This window comes from Lissotriton helveticus, chromosome 3_1, assembly GCF_964261635.1.
Source record: "Lissotriton helveticus chromosome 3_1, aLisHel1.1, whole genome shotgun sequence".
NCBI lineage: Eukaryota > Metazoa > Chordata > Amphibia > Caudata > Salamandridae > Lissotriton > Lissotriton helveticus.
Window position 1 is genome coordinate 1,559,381,152 of NC_136061.1, and position 12,977 is coordinate 1,559,394,128.

A 12,977-nucleotide genomic window follows, 5' to 3' on the forward strand; every position below is an offset into this window, starting at 1 on the left:
GTGGCATGTTCTTTCTTGGAAATTGGAAAATTACTATGATGTGTAAGAGGTCATATTTCTCAAATGTTCTTTGTGTATTTTAATTAGTGAACTCATCTTGGGTTTGATTAGATTCCCTTTAGACTTGGGGAGGTATGGACCTCTCGTGTAATCTCTGATTGTGTGGCTTCATGCTATACATGACTCATTACCTATAGTATATTCTTGAGATTGATTTATATTAGTCTGAATTTGAGTTTATTATAAACCTTTTAACTTGAAGTTAGTGACTCAGACTTTTACTGTGTGGTCTTAATGGTCACACTGTACCTTAAGAATCAAATTTGTTCGCCAACCCCTTTTCCTCTCAGGCTTCTATCTAGGTTGATTGACCAGTGTTAAATTGGAAGAACCGTCCCATGTATCTTCTACTCCTCGTTGCAGAAATATTTGCAGAGATACATGAGCACGTTTCTGAGGGTAGTGAATTAAGGCACTTGCTGAAATCATCCACACACCAAATCCAAGTTTTCCAGTAATTTCCATGAACGCTCTTTCATATGCAATAAAATGTATTGCCTTGTGAGGTGAATGGGAAAAGGGCCAAAATGTGAAAGCTTTTAAATCAAATTTCGAAAATGTTTATCAGATGCATTTAGATGTTCTAATCAATATTTCTTTGGCAAATAGATTCATGTATGTCGCACATTTTTTCTAATCTTAAAAATCAACAAGTTGTGCAAAGATTGGACTTTTTCTTTTCAGAAATTGCCTGTTTTTCAATCTCTGATGCCTTTTTGTAGTAAACTATTTTTTAAGAATCGATGTGTTATTTTTAAGAAACAATTTGTTCTTGACATCTTAACCAAGACATTTTTTATGTGAAAATCGCTTCATTCTACTAGAGTTTTTTGGGAACTCACTCATTTATGTTTTTACATCAAAGGAATAATTCATTTACGACTTGTGATGGCTACAGTTTGGGAGAAATGACCATAATACTTGAGCAAAAAAAATAATATACACTACCAGAACATGCTCATCCCATGCCGCGTCTTGGTCGCTCATCTTGGTTCTGTGCTTTTTACACTGGAATCCATCTTGCAACAGCAGTACTGTTTGTCGGAAGTGTCTTTGAGAGAGGAGGCAATAGATCAAATGGGCAGTCTGAGATTGTTGCCCATGCTTTCGAACCTCTTGGAATATTTTTTTTTCATTAATTTGCAGCTGTGGAAAAAATATACAATCAGATTCAATTTCATAAGTTGGTTTTGGGACTGTCGACAAAGTACAAACATACCAAGACATATAACTTAAGGGTACTTGTTTATTATTATTTTTTTTATATATATAGCGCGAACTAGAACCGAACCGAATCCGTTATCAGAGCGCCAGTTACGTTACATGAGGACACACTTTCATTCACTTTCATGGGGAGATTAAGTGATTTGCCCAGAATCACAGGGGTTTTTTGGCATCGTTACCGAGACTCGAACCCAGATCCCCAGGTCCGAGGTCGAGCGCCGTAGCCGTTAGGCCAACCCCTCTCCCCTTTTTATTGACGGTGTGCATAAATGCACATCGAGATTGAAGTAAATGTGAAATGTATGTTTGCAAGAAATAAACAATCATACTCCAAGGAGGGACTGGATGTTCTGATTTATCAAGACTGAACCAGTTCTCAGCCATACGATACTCCCTGTAGTCCAGAAAGAGACTGTTGGGGTGCATTATTGTCCCAGTTTTAGATTGAGGCTGATATCGCAGACCTCTTGCTAATGTCTGCCCAATGTCTGCCCAAGGAGTTCATATCTTGATCCTGCTCAAAATACAGAAAAGTGCCTATGTAAGGCTTGGGCAGGCTCCGGGTGGGAATTGGGGAAGGAAATATAACAGTTTCATCAGATTTAGACAACAAAAAACCTAGACATTTCACAAAAGTAGAAGTGGGATAACAATTTTGCATCGACCTGGGATACAGAATGACTCAAGTGACAGCACTCACCTTCATAGAAAAACACTCAGGCACTACCGGGAATTAAATGCAACTTTTAAACAGATTATCATCTGCGCTAACGAAATTACTTTCTGGTAGTGGTTATTACCTAATCCTGCACTGGAACACATAAAAGCTGGCCTTCCTGTGTGCTCAGTCAACTCTCTCTGAAATCTGGGAACTATGCTAAATTTACTGTAATTCGCCAGGCCAGCTGAAGAGAAAAACAGGCCAGTCCCAGCATATCCAGGACATCTCATCACCCTACACCCCGTTTGTCTTCCCATTACCCACACCAGGCTGCAGGTAAGGATCAGAATGTGCACTGCCTCCATACCCCTGTGTCCATGGACGGTATTTAGGGGTCACTAAGGTTTACAACTGAGGTCTCTGACTTCTCCTTAGGATCACTGGTGCTCCCCTTGTGACCCCTGACCTCAGAGACTATAAGGCATCACTATGACACAGGTTGTGTCTTTCCTAGACCCGTTTTATTGGCAGAAGCTGGCACTTCAAATTCAAATCTGCAAGGATCTTTTTCAATTTAGGAAATTGCTTAAGACTTGCCTATCCTAACTATGGTATTTGCTGCCTGTTATCCTGGTATTCATAAGATATGATTAGAAGGTAAACAGGGCTCTGAGTTTAACCCCCAGTGTGCTGCCGTCGGCCGTTCGCCGACGGCAGCACTACCTCACTAGTGCTGCCGTCAGCCAACGGCCGACGGGGCCCCGCCCATTTTGCGGAAGTGCCGCACTGCTGCGAAATCACGGTCGCGGCAAAGGGGTTAAATTTGACAGTGCTTATGCATCACCTCTCCCTTTGGGTCTCAGGAGACTGTCGCTCTGCATGGAGGCAGTGACCTACAGATTCGTTGTGGTTGGGACTTTCCTGTTCATGCTGATCTTGCTCTCAGGGGTTTTTATATTTGGCATTTCTATGCACTCACTGTTGATGTGCTCAGGGAAATGGGACTCGGGTGGTCATAAAAGAAAGTTATTGGGCTGGAGATCTATGTCCTGGTGTTTTCAAAGGGAACCTTCTAGGAAGGAAAGATGGCTCAGCTAAACAAATCCAAAACTGTTGCCAAGAAAAAAAGACTCTCAAAATGAAAAGGTAACATGCATTATCTGTTCTTTTCCACTCTTTGAAAATTTAGGTGAAGAAATGTTAGATGTTTTTCAACTGATGTGTGGGGACTGTACATTACTTTATTGCACATTTTAATATTTTAAGCAGTGTAGTGCTTAAACTGTAAAGTCTTAACAAAAATGAAGGACCTCCCATTAACTATTTATTAAGTGTGTGTCTGTACTGGTGGACAGGGAACATTGATAGTTGCTGAATTTTTACCCTGTACCCCCCCTGCATTATCAAACTGTAATAAATTTAAAAATATTCAAAACTGTTTCACTTTCATCACAAACATGATGTAATGTCAGATTGAAGCAGTAGATTTCAATGCTAAGCAGAATGTTTCAGTGCACTCAAGTTATGCAGAGTTCTGTGCTTGCTTGCTTTTTAGGTCTCGCTGAGCCAATGCGCTTGCGCATTGCTCCGGCGAGAATTATGTAGGGGCTACAGGAAAGCCTGCCAGAGGGCTTTGGAATGCGGATTATGGCCAGTGCATGTGCGCCGGGCGCGCGCTCACCGTTTGCTCCCCCGCCCCCCCCATAAGACTTGAAAGGAAGCGGCTCGCACACCACCAATTGTCTGAGCCTCGGCATCAGACTTCAAAGGAAGCCGCTCCCCCGCTCCCTCGCTCCCCCCACTTCCCCCATCAGACTTCAAACGAATGCGCTCCCGAACTTGCTGGCCTCGCTCTCGTGAGCCTTTATTTACTTGTCTTCCCAGTGACCTTCTCTCCCTGCGCTTCTATGTTTCTACCCTTCTGTCTCAGCAACCTCTCTTGAATCTCCCAGCACTCCATCCCTTTCCTCCCTTTCACTTTCATACGCATTTATTTATTAATAAATATAGCGAATACCATGGTCGTTTGGCATCAAAATAATATTTTGTAAATGTACTAAGGTGCTGCAGAGCTGCCTCTAAAATAGTTTGTAATTCTGACACACTTTAAATTCGACAACTCATTTTCGATGTTGTGCATGCATTAACACCAAAGCGCATTCCCTGGATAGAAATACGTTATTTTGAATTCATTATGACAGCGTATTGTAAATGAGTGCATTTCCTTAAAACAGAATATATTTTATTAATGTTCACTGTTCAGTATTTCCTTACCATCCCAAAAATACTGCCCAGGAGAGAACCAGCTGACAAAGAATAACCACCTTTTCAAGTCACTTGAAAGGGGCTACGTACTGAACAGGGGAACTGATCACTTATTGATTGTGGTTAGAAGTGGTAGCACTTACCAGGTAACTCTCGTAACTGGGAAAATAACCAAATGCTTACCGTATTGTGAAAAGCCTCTTTTGCTTTAGCAAAGATAGTTATCGGCATCAATGTTTGTACAAAGTCTTTATGAAACAATGAGCCCTTTAAAACATGCTACAAGAGATTTGCATTTCTAGTGCAAGACTGGAAGCTCTGTTATGTATGGTTCTCTTTACTGCTATAGCAGCATAGTGAAGATAAACAAGCATTGGCAAAGCCAATAGGACCCGTCTATGGGAACTATTTGCTTTGGTGATGTTTTGTAACCCTGGCATACAGCAGCTTTGCAGAGTGGCTAAAACTAATTTAAAAAATTTCTATATTCTGCATTATATAAATGCAGTGGCAGAGCCAATAGTTCTCAAAGGCACGACCTATTGGCAATGCTTGTTTTTCTTTACTACTCTACTAGAGTAGTAAAGAGGACCGTGCATTACAGAGCTTCCAGCCTTACATTAGAACTACGAATCTGTTTATGATCCAGCAAACAAATGCTAAAAAGCGGTGAAATTCTCCTGTTGCAGAACGCACCGCACAGCAACACTCGCACCAACCTCCATTTTTTGGTGGTGCTAAGCAGGCTTTTTTTCCAAATGACATTATTCGAGCATTGTTCAGAGCATGGTGGGCAGCGTGAGCTGTGGTCTGCATTGTGTACCAAAGCTGGCAAATGTTGTGGCTTTTATTCGGTCCGGTACACTGAACACAGCTGAGATGCAACTGTTTTTAACAGGTTTTTTTGTTTTTAATTGTGTGCAGCATTTACTTGAGCATTGCCTTTTGTATTGCCCAGCAGGCTTGGGTGCATCGGCTGGACACAGTTTTTGGTGTCTGTGTCCGAACACATGGTAAAGAATGGTGGCAAATGAGTTTGATTATTTTTGTGTGGTTATTTGTCCCCCACCATTTTCCTTCCTGTTTTTCAAACTGTCCATTGACCAATTCCTTGAGTCTGGCACGTTAAGCCGTGGATTTTTCTTTTCCCACAATGATAAAATTGTGATTTTTCTTTTGATGAAGTATGATTTTCAAGACAGTTCAAAGTTTTTGGATCCCTTTGGCCATCATATTCCGTAAAAAATTCAAATGTGCTTGAAAGAAAAGTGAGTTTGCACTTCACCATTTTAAACTTCACAGAAGTTCTCTCTAACATCCTTATTTCTGCCCTAGTTCTCTGGCTCCATCCTGTCTTTTTCGTTTTGTCTTATCTCGTTTTTCTCTTTCCTCATCTCCTCCCCCCCCGCCCATCTGTCACTTTGGCTTTTCTTCCTAACTTTCAACCCCTTTTTTCACTTTTCTCCCTTTCCTATCTCTGCTCCATTCCCTAAAATTATCTTTCCCATCTTGTCCTAGTTCCCTCTTTCTCCCACCGCTCTAGCTCACCCTTTCTCTTTCTATCTGTAATCTCCTGATTTCTGCCCTCCCTTTCTTTCTCTCCACTTAATTTCCCCACTTCCTTCCTTTCGCCTTGATATCTGCTTATTCCCTTTTCTTGTCCCTCCAATCTGTCCTTCTATTATTTGTGTTCTTCCAGTCTTTTCTCCTTTCCTCTTATGTTTCATCTGCAGTTCCTCTCACTGTCTCTTCCTTCAGTTTCTCTTCCCTCTCTCCAACTTTCCTCCTTCCTTTCTCTCCTTTGTATCTCTCCTCTCTTCTCTATCAGCTTTCATCCTTGTTTCTCGCGCAGCTACAGTCCCTGGTGCTTTTGTAGCTCTGGGGTCGTTTTGATTGTGTTTTTGCAGCCGGGTAGGCAGCCACCCCGCCCCCCCAAACTACTAGGGCTGGTGGTGTTTCCCTGCTGCTCGATGCAAAGTGCGTTCTAATTGGATGACTAACTTGTCCAATTATACATTAGTGCAGCTCTCTGCTATTATCAATCATTCTGCCCCATACACCCGGCCTCTGTACCGGAAGTGTCTCAGACCCTATTTAGAGAGGATGGTTAGCCCTTTAAATAAACTGCAGGCAGTGCAGGCCCCTGGCACTGCTGGGCCCTGGTGCCATTGCACTGGCTGCACCACTCAGAGCAGCACCTTATGTTGTTATGTGCTTATGTGAAGTTGCCTGCATCTCTGTAAAGCAGCCCTGGATTGTGTTATAAAGACTGTACAAGCAGCAAGCTTAACTTGCTGAGCCCATGTGGGTTAGCACAGTGGCAAGCATTAACTCGCTGAGCCATCTTGCCAGCTCTCCGTAGGTTTGCCGCCATATCGAGGAGACGCAGGGATAACCCTGTGCTCTCCGAAGGACAGCATCGCTTTAAATGAGCCATCTCTCAAAGATGTTCACCAATCACACTCTCGTTCTGGTGCTCTCCGCTCGTCAGTTTCCATCCTCATGGGTATTTGTAGGGCACAGCATACACTCTGTGCAGTTGGCATGCTTCAATAGCACTAGTTATGTCCCCCGGGCATCCCAGGTGTGGGACAGTGCTCTGTCCTTAAGCCCCCCCCTCCCTGCTGCTCCCATTGGCATGCCCTTGGCAGCTAACTATCAGCTGTGTTTACAGCCTCTTCTCACACTCTGGGAAGTGTCTGCTGTGATAGGTCTCTCTTCTTGGACTGCGCCTCACACTGCTGCACGCCTCACACTGCTGCATACTGCACACTGCTGCACGCCTCACACTGCTGCACGCCTCACACTGCGGACGCCACACACTGTTGCATGCCAAACACTGCTGCACACCACACACTGCTACATGCCACACACTGCTGCATGCCTCACACTGCTGCACGCCTCACACTGCTGCACACCTCACTGCTGCACGCCTCACACTGCTGCACGCCTCACACTGCTGCACGCCACACACTGCTGCACGCCTCACACTGCTGCACTACTCACACTGCTGCATTACTCACACTGCTGCACGCCTCACACTGCTGCATGCCACATACTGCTGCATGCCTCACTGCTGCACGCTGCTACATTACTCACACTGCTGCATGCTGCACACTACTGCACGACTCACACTGCTGCATGCCTCACACTGCTGCATGCCTCACATTGCTGCACGCCTCACACTGCTGCACACATCACACTGCTGCACGCATCACACTGCTGCATGCATCACACTGCTGCATTACTCACACTGGTGCTTGCTGCACACTGCTGCACGACACACTGCTGCATGCCACACTGCTGCACACCTCACACTGCTGCATGCCTCACACTGCTGCACGCCTCACACTGCTGCACGCCTCACACTGCTGCACCCCACACACTGCTGCGCGCCACACACTGCTGCACGCCTCACACTGCTGCACACCTCACACTGCTGCATGCCTCACACTGCTACACGCTGCACACTGCTGCATTACTCACACTGCTGCACACACTACCGCACGACTCACACTGATGCATGCCTCACACTGCTGCACGCCACACACTGCTTCACACCACACACTGCTGCATGCCACACACTGCTGCACGCCACACACTGCTGCACGCCACACACTGCTGCAGGCCTCACACTGCTGCAGGCCTCACACTGTTGCACGGCTCACACTGCTAAACGCCACACAACACCACCACATCACTCAGGGACACCACCACATCACTCTGGGGCACCACCACATCACTCTAGGACACCACCACATCACTCAGGGACACCACCACATCACTCAGGGACACCACCACATCACTCAGGGGCACCACCACATCACTCTCAGACACCACCACATCACTCACGGAACACCACCACATCACTCAGGAACACCACCACATCACTCAAGGACACCATCACATCACTCTGGGACACCACCACATCACTCTGGGACACCACCACATCACTCTGGGACACCACCACATCACTCTGTGACACCACCACATCACTCTGGGACATCACTCTGGGACACCACCACAGCACTCTGGGACACTACCACATCACTCTGGAACACCTCCACATCACTCTAATACACCACCACATCACTCAGCCCAACCACATCATCACTCAGCACCACAACAGCATCACTCAGCACCACAACAGCACTGTCCTTGCTTGCTACTAACAAGCATTGCCTTAGCCAATAGGGTAAGCTATTGGCTTTGTGAATAACAATGCTATTAATTTATATATTTTCAAAGCCAACACATATTTTAAAAAAATGTCATTTACAATACCAATAGCTCACACTTTCCTAATATGAGTCCTATTGCATTGCAAATGCTTGTTTCATAAATCTCCTGGCACATAGCATAGTGTGCGTGTTCTGTGCATAGTATGACTTATGCTATAACGTATACTCACATTTGTGTGTTTCCTGAGGTTGTTGTGACTCCCACAGGAATATCTGCCTTTTAAGCCGCAGCACCTGCTTGCTGGGAGTGGGAATACTACCTTAAATGGCAAGGGCAAAACTAGAGATCCCTGAATCCAAAGTAGTGTTAGGTCACGCAGTCTGCCCTCGCTGGCTGGTGTCACACATGGGATGAGGTCACTTGATAGCTATGGCACCTACCAAAAAAGGAAACTGATTTTGCGGCATATTATATGTATTTAAGATAAGGTAGCACTGTAGTTTGACCTCTGGTCAATGCAAAACCACTGTTCATAACCTACAGGGAACAAGTTAGACATTTTTATTGACCTACTCTACCATTCATTAGATGGGGGTCAGCAAAATTAATGTTTTTAATTATGATATAACAGATAATGTCGCTGAGAAGTGACTGGCCAACATCTTGAGCATTCATTTAAAATACAATTCATCCTAACACTGTAGTATTGGCTCACTTCAATTTGACTAACATTTCAGATTGCAACAGTTTCACTGAAAAAGTAATATTTTTTAGATGCTACATTTAGCAAAAAAGAAACTAAATAGGACAATCTACAATATGTGAAATGCCATTTGGGAATTTCCATGCCCCCTGTGCTTTGCAGGGTTGAGTTTATAGTTCTTTACTGTGTGAGGGATGCGAGTCATACCCATGTATACCAAAGTTAGGTGAGCATGAGTGTGATTACACTTTACACCCAAACTGGCCTTCTTGCTTCAGCAAATCCCGAAAATAAACTCTGTGCACATTTGAAAAATATTACTTTGTGCATGTTGCTTATCATCAACAGAAAGGTCTGCCATACTTACTTAGCAACTGTCATTTTTAGGTCGAGCCAGGGCAGCACCTGTGCTGCTCCGTGAGGCATGCTGCATTCAGGTAGGGACTTGAAGCTCCGCCCACTCTCTGCCAATATTTTTAATTGGCTTGTGTCACTGTCCACTGTAAACTGTGGCTCTTCATTGGTCAATAGGCTTAGCAGTCCCTCCCTGGCTCGTCTCATGTTGTAACCTCCCATAGTGACATCCCCTGTTACATGTATTGTTACTCAGTAGGCTTTAATTACAGCCCCTGGTCACTATTTTCTCAAATAGCTTTGTCTGCCTGCTCGTTCTCTCCTAACATTTTTTTTGTTGTTTTTATAGCACGGGCGCTGGCATTTGCAATGCAATCGGTCTCGCATTTGCGAGAGTTTAAGCTATTGGCAATGTAAAAACAACACATAAATAAAAGGCATTGTCATTTACAATGCCAATAGCTCAAACTCTCGTAAATGCAAGACCTATTACGTTGCAAATGCTTGTATCCTAAGATACCACATTCTTTTTTTCTTTACAGTTTCTGCGAATATTCTGCTGCTACACGTACCTTCAATGTATTTATACCCCATGTCTTAAAAAGTTCACCAGTTGCCACTGAGCACTAACTGTGTTGTGGCACATCACAGCAGCACCCTCCATAATATATGGGTGCTAGTCAAAGTCAAACAGTACTTTATTTGATTAAAATAACGAATCTTAAAAGTGCACAATAAAACAGCCAGAAAAATTAATTTCACATTAAACGTGCATAGTAGTTCGACTACGTACAGCAAGTTTTAAAAAGGACCCGACATAACCGAAATTGACGGGTCTGTCCATGTCTGAAGAAAAACAAGGGGCCAGTTTACATATGCTAAAGTTCTGAGTTATGAATATGTGCTAACTAACTAAACTACATTTTTCTGATTTAGTAACTTTCTTTCTAATTTGTTAAACTTGTGTTTTTTCCAAACTTTTAGCAATATCACTTCCTGGGAAGTCATTAGGGCTAAAATTATTTGGCATCACACTTCGTGTGATGGTATCGAGGTGGGTCAAAGGTCACGTGGTGCCATTTCCACTGTGCCTGTCATTTTGGTGAATTGACGTCCATTACTCGGGCTCTGTCTGCGGACCTGCATCTTGCGCTGTTATTACCTCTGGCACTGATCCTGCATGTGAGTGCCCATATTATGACAGGGGTACCTGCGTGGGCGATACCCATATTCCAAACATACAGGGTATTTTCGGCATGCCCTGATTATTTTTGTGAACTTGCACACGTTTCCCCATCTATGCAAGCTGAGATGGGATTTTCATTTAGTCGCCTTCATTCTCAGCGTGTATAACTTTGCAACCTTTCCCATGTAGACAGTAAGCACTCTCGTGCGTTTCAATTACAGCAGAAATAAAGATATGATATGCTCATTCTAACTTATTGCAAATACTGGCCATTTTCTCACCGCGGTTTCAAATTCCCCAGGGTGCATTTAAAGGATACTATAAAACATGTCTCCAATAGATATTAAACTCTTTCCTTCTTTATCCACCACAGACTTAATGGGCTTTTAGATTTATGATCTTACTGCGGTATGTTATTAAGTATTTTGCGGAACATGCAGTTCTTGGGCTGTATTTCCAAACCTTTTAGGAATGCTAAGGTAAGCAAGTTGTTATTAATGATGCCATGTTGTTGATGTTGTATCTTCCTTGCCAATTACTGGTATTGCGTTTCTTTTTTGTTTTTCATTGGTAGGAGCGATTTAGTCGGTTAATGTTCTATCAAAATTAGTTATTTCTGTGCTCAATGTGGGTTAGTTTACTGGGTAGGCAGTTCAGTAGACATGACGAGAGATGGCTCAGAGGGTGGAGCGTACGATCTAAATTATCCTAAAACTAAATTATCTATGTTATGTTATAATTAACTCCTGTGACACTTTTGCTACGAGTTTTATTATATAAGTGCCAGGATTGAATAAGAAAGTTTTAATTATACTAAGAGCTTTTATGTTCAAAATGCGACAAGCGTAAAATGAACAGTGTGTGCTGGTTATACAATGTCTATTGTTTGAGATTCAGGAGCACAAACTAAAATGGTTTATCTCAGAAGCAAGATCATTCTTCAATTGCCCGTGTATTGAACTAGAACGCCACCTCAGGGTGTATTCAGGGTGTACTGGACTACTGCACAGCTGGTCTTTTATAAGCTTTTGTGCTGCCAGGGACCAAATATTTTGTGGGGCCTCTCTTTGGTTTCTGATCCAAGGTGCATCTCCTTCAGTGGCAGCTGGCAACATGAACATATGGCGTGGTGTGATGCACAAAAAAATCACCATATATGTTGCACTGAGCCATGTTCGATGTCTCTCTCCGCAGCGCTGACTCCAGAAGGCAGCAGGAAAGGGAAGGACTTCCTCCCTTGTGCAACCTGATTCCAGCCAATCCTGGAGCTGCTCAGGATTGGTTGGAGCAGGCTGACCCCACGCTCATTTTACAGCTGGGGGCCTGTGGCTACAATCCGATGTCGTGTCGTGATGCAGTCTAGTGGTTGGGGGGCGGAGCTGAAAAAGCAGGAACAGGAACAGGAGGGGCAAGGACCGAGAAGTCAGTGATGAGTAGGACACAGAAGAATAAAGGTGTGTCGAATACTGCTCCTGGCTCCTGTCATATTTGGGGGGGCATGACACTGGCGACGAGGATGGGATTATTGCAAAACCCACATTGCCCGAACCCCTGCCGTGTGTGAACGGCCCGAGGCGAGAGAGCCTGCAGCCTGTGTCAGCGCCGCACGTCGGAAGCGCGAAAACGAAACGCGCTACGCGTTGTGCCTGAATGCTGCCCCAGTGACCTGACAAGTGGGTAAAGTGAAGCTACCCGTACGCTCCGAAGGCCGTCCAGAGCGTCAGCATTTCAAAACGAAGCGAAAAGAAACGGCGCGAAAGGCCGTGCAGAGGCTGAAGAAGCCAAGCTCGCCCCACGTGTGAGGCTCGAGCAAAAGTGCCCACCGGAGCCCACCTGGCGGCAGAAGTAGTGAAGATCGCCCCACGAAGGTCTACTGCTAAGCGCTGCTGAGCGCGCTGAAATTTGAGCCCGGGTGAGGTCCGACGTCGGAAAACCTCACCCCCGATGCGTGAGCTTTGGCACCTCACCCCCCGATGCGTGAGACTTGGCAAGTCACCGCCGAGGACCCTGCAAAGTAAGGCGGGAGCCCACCCCAACCTCACCTGATTGTAGCAGTGACCAGAGGGAGCCAAATCTGGAATATGCTGACCCTGGAAGCAACTGCCGGTGAGTCCCGTGTGAAGAATCAGGTTGAATGAAGAGAGAGAAAGTAGTGCCTGCAGATAACCACGGCGGCCATCTTTGAGTCAGGCAACTCTTGGGACACCATCCCTGTGTGAACTGTAGGCGGCCATTTTGAAGTCAGGCAAGAGGCGATAAGCAAGCATTGGTTGAAGCAAACAAACAAGCAGTGGCAAGAAAAGATAAACAAGCATTGGCGAATGGAGATAAACAAGCACTGG